The sequence below is a fragment of the Hipposideros armiger genome, unplaced genomic scaffold (assembly GCF_001890085.2).
Source record: "Hipposideros armiger isolate ML-2016 unplaced genomic scaffold, ASM189008v1 scaffold_203, whole genome shotgun sequence".
In the NCBI taxonomy this organism is placed as follows: Eukaryota; Metazoa; Chordata; class Mammalia; order Chiroptera; family Hipposideridae; genus Hipposideros; species Hipposideros armiger.
In genome coordinates this window covers 2,571,574-2,576,558 of record NW_017731553.1, presented here as the reverse complement: position 1 = coordinate 2,576,558, position 4,985 = coordinate 2,571,574, and positions in this window count along the sequence as shown.

Below are 4,985 nucleotides of genomic sequence, written 5' to 3'. Positions count from 1 at the left end.
CCCCAATTCCCCAATAAAATCTTTAAAAAAAAAAGAGAGAAGGTAGTACATATATATAATGGAGTACTGCTTGGCCAGGGAAGGGAATGGATTCTTGCCATCTGCGGCGGCATAGATGGACCTGGAGGGTATTGTGCTGAGCGGAGTGTCAGACAGAGAAAGACAGAAGCAATGTGATTTTGCTTATATGTGAAAGCTAAAGAACAAAATAAACAAACAAATAAAACATAAACAAACTCATAGATACAGAGAGCATTTTGATGGTTGCCAGAGAGGAGAGGGGTTGGAAATGGGTGAAAAAGAAGGGATTAAGAAGTACAAGGGCTGGCCAAAGTGGCTCAGTTGGCTAAGAGCTCGCTCAAGGGTTTGAGCTCTGAGCAACAGAGGTTCCGTATTCCTGGCCCAAGCTGAGCAGCCGCTGAGCTGCCAACAGGTAGCAGGATGTCTCAGCTTAAAAAAAAAAAGAAAAGAAGTACAAATTGGTTGTTACACAGTAGTCATAGGGATGTAGAGTATAGCATAAGGAATATAGTCAATAATATTGTAATAACTATGTATGGTGTCAGATGGGTATTAGATTTATCAAGGTGATAGATGAGAGGGGGTAGGAGGCAGGGTGAAAAAAGGGATTAAGAAGTACAAATTGGTAGTTACAAAATAATCATGGGGATATAAAGTAAAACATAAGGAATATAGTCAACAATATGGTAACAACTATGCATATTGCCAGGTGGGTACTGCACTAGTCAGGGGGATCACTTCTTAAATTATATAAATGTCTAACCACTATGCTGTATACCTGAAACTAATATAAAATAATATTGAATGTTAACTGTAACAGAAAATTTTTAAATGAGGAAAAAGGTGAAGGAGAATAAAAAGTTCAGATTTCCAGGTATAAAACAAATAAGTCATGGGGATGTAATGTACAGCATAAGGAATATAGTCAATAATACTGTGACAGTGTGGTATGGTGTCAGATGGTTGCTGGACTTATCATGGTGATCACTTCTTTAGGCATATAAATGTTGAATAACTATGGTGTACACCTGAAACTAATATAATATTGTTTGCTAACTATATTTTTAATGAAAATATTTTAAAATATGGTTCCTAGATAAATTTAAATGTACAAACCAAAATTATGAAACTTCTAGAAGAAAACATAGGGGAAAAATTTGGGACTTTGCAGTAGGCAAAGATTTGTTAGGACACAAAATTCATAGACCATAAAAGGAAAAAATTGATGAGTTGGACTTCTTTAAAATTTGAAACTTCTGCTGTTCAAAAGTTACCACAAGAAAATAGAAAAGCAAGATACAGACATGGAGAAAAAAGTATTTGCAATATATCTATCTGACATGTATCTAAAATATAAATATCTTCTATCACTCAATAAGAAGATGACAAATAACCCAATTAAAATTTGACAAAATGTTTGAACAGACACTTGAGAAAAGAAAGTATACGAATGCTCAATAAGCACATGAAAAGATACTCAAGGTCATTAGTCATGAGGAAAAGGCAAATTAGAACCACAGTGATATATCACTATACACATACGCAAATGGCTAATGTTATTCAGCCATTTTGGGAAATAGTATGGCAGGACATATAATATGTATTATAAAGTGAAACAGACACTTAACATACAACCCAGGAATTCCACTTCTAGGTATATGTCCCAAAGTGAAAATATATGTCCAGAGAGATATATACACTCAAAGGTTCATAGCAGCATTATTCATAATAGTCCCAAACTGGAAATAAATGGGAATCAACTTATGAATGGGTTAACAAACTGTGCAATTAAAAAGAACAAATTATCACTGAAAAACCCAACAACATGAATGAACTTAAAAATAGTTTGCTAAGTGAAAAGAAGGCAAACACAAAAAGAGTATAGTGACAGAAAGCCAATCAGTGCATACTTGAGGCCAGGGGTCTTGGAAAAGTATAAATGGGCACAAGGAAATTTGTTAGGGTCATGGAACTGTTCTGTAACTTATGATGGTGGATACATGACTTTATCCAGTTACTAAAATTCATCCAACTATATACCTAAAATGGATAAATCTTATTGTATGTAAATTGCAGCTCAATGAAGTTGGAAATTTTCTTAAAAGAAATATTTTAAGGTTTCATGTTCACTAAAGTGCCAACCCATGCTAGTTGTCCAGAGTCAAGTTGGGAGAAACCTGCTACATGGGCAGTCATATCAGAAAGCTACCACATTCAGGGGTACAAGGAATCCACAACCCACACAGACTGCTTCCTTTTTGAAGGGTGACATGTGGAAATTTTCCTTGCTTCCAAACTTTAGCCAGTCTCTAGGTCTTTCCTGTGGTTTCCTCCCTCCCTTTAGAGTCTAAGCTATATATTACACATATATTTAAACTCCTAATTGCTATTCTTCCCGCGTCTGTGTTCCCCACCTCAGTCACATACTCTGTGTGGGAATACACCTTGCATTTTCATTTATTAGCATTGTTCTCTACATTTACAATATTTATTATTTTTTTAATTTTTAGCTGAGCCATCCTGCCACCTGTTGGCAGCTCAGCTTGGGCCGGGAATCCAACCGGCGACCCTGTTGCTCAGAGCTCGCACTCTTGAGCGAGCTCTTAACCAACTGAGCCACTCGGCCGGCCCTTACATTTACAATATTTAGATATTTCTCCCTAAAGTCATACTTTTGATTCCTTTGCCCTCCTCTATTCCTGTCACAACTCAAAGGTTCCTTTCTACCACCTCTCTGAGGAGCTGGGAGGAGAGAGACAAATTATCTTGATGGATAAAGTGTGTGGCTTAAATTCCCCAAATGTTCTCCCAGGTAACCTAAAGGGCTTAAACATTAAACAGCCCAGTCCCAAGAGCATAACTGCAACTTGGAGGAGGAACATGTCCGTGGAGGCTTGGGAAAATCCAGCAATCTTCTTCACAGAGTGACCTCTCCAATCCTTGGGGCCAATGAGATGGGACCAATGAGATAGATGGCGCTTTTACGTATCTATCTTTGATGGTGCCCCTAGAAGCTTCTGAAGGGCATCAGGACTTTACTTCAATGAAGTTCACATGAAGCTAAGAGAGACCCATTCAATTTCCTGTCTCACTTTACACTCAGCTCTGCTGACCAACTCAGTGCATTAGACAAGGTCAAAAGATGTACATATGAAAATAACATGAGGACTCCCTATCAGATTGACAAAGGTTAAGCAGGTTCATAAGGCCCAGTTGGTGGATTTATGGGGAAAACATACTTTTGTACACTGTTGTCATATGTATACACTAAGTTAATATATACACAAATACACAAAAGTGTATAAAATACATGTTGTGCATCAGGGACAAGAATTTAGCACCAAAGTTAGAAATTTTTCACATGCATACTCTTTGACAGCAATTCTACTTCTAGGAATTTGTTAAGAGCATAGGGTCTGGGGTGAGACCAACTTCTTCCTGATTGTATGACCTTTCTCTGTCACAGTTTTTCCATCTATAAAATCAGGGCGAACAATGGCACCCTGGCAATACTGGGGAAAACATGGCCCTCTATTATACTGTGTTTTACCGGTAGGAAGATCAGCTGTGTGGAACTAAGGGGGTATCCAGGATGTGGGACTTTCGGTATTAAATCCAGGAAAGTCCTGGCCAAACTGGATAGGAATACCAGGTCCACGTCACCTCCTTCAGGAACCCCAATTTCTTGACTAGTCAGTTTTGCAAAGTATCAACCATTCCAAATGACCATATTGACCAATTATGAAGCACCAGCCACACCCCAGGCCCTTCATATAAATCAGACGTTTTCAAACTTGAGATCAGAATCACTTGGGGAGCTCACTGAAACAGATTTCTGGACCCACCCCCAGAGACTCCAATTCAATAGGTCATGGAAACATACCAGGCAGCCAGGACTGCAATCAGAGGCAAAAAGGTGGGGAGAAGTGGGGACTCGTGAGACTGAATCGGCAGGTGCACATCAGGAAGTTCACAACTGACACTGGTCTCCCCAACAACACTGTGTCCTAAAACAGGGATCTTGTCTCATTAATCCTTGATATAGGTACCCCCAAGCATGCCTAGCACAGTACTGGCTGCACAGCAGGCGTTCAACAGATGTCAACGACTCTTTGCTTGATGACTTCTTCAAGGAGATGGGCGTTCTAAGCACAAGCTGGGGTCGTGCACATGACCTCATTTGACTGGTTTGCTACATCATTTCAGGACACTTAACCCTGAGATCTACTAACTGCCATGGGGCAGGCTTCATCGGCCTTTCATTTATCCATATCATATTTATTGAGTCCCTATTTATCCCCGGATAGACCCCTGAATATGATCATGGGCTCCTGCATCAGCCAGACCTGGGTGCAAGCCACTGCTCTCCACTGACCAGCTCTGTGTACTTAGGAAACTTCACCTGGGTCATTTTATCAGAAAAAGGGGGATGGAAATTCTACCCATTTCACATGATGCTGGTAGGGATGAAATGAGAGGATGAGAGTGTCACTCTAACACCCGGGCACAATGTCTGGCACTTAGTAAGTGCCATAGGTGTCAGCCATTGTTACCCAAGATCCCTTCCCTGCAATACTACTGTGTGACCATAGGATGTTGTGGGTGAAGTAAGCCTCGAATTCCTGCAGAGTCACACTTGGACACTCCCTAAGTGGCCAGCAATCCTGGGGCACAGGTCGGAGAAGCTTGAAGGGAAGGGATGCTCAGAACCCTGTCCCAATGGGGCTCTCAGCTGCTCTAGGAATAACTAAGTATCAGCCAAGAGCCTAGTGGGCAAGAATAGCTAACAGACCAGGGTTGAAGTATCTGGGCACCAGAAAGCCTAGTTTTCAAAAGTAAGCAATGGGGCCATGATGATGATTAAGTAAATTAATTCATGTAAAACACTTAGCCCAGGTCGTAGCCACTAGGACATATTCAGTGAATATTAGCTACTATTAGAAGAGCCAGGGTTGGGGTGGCCA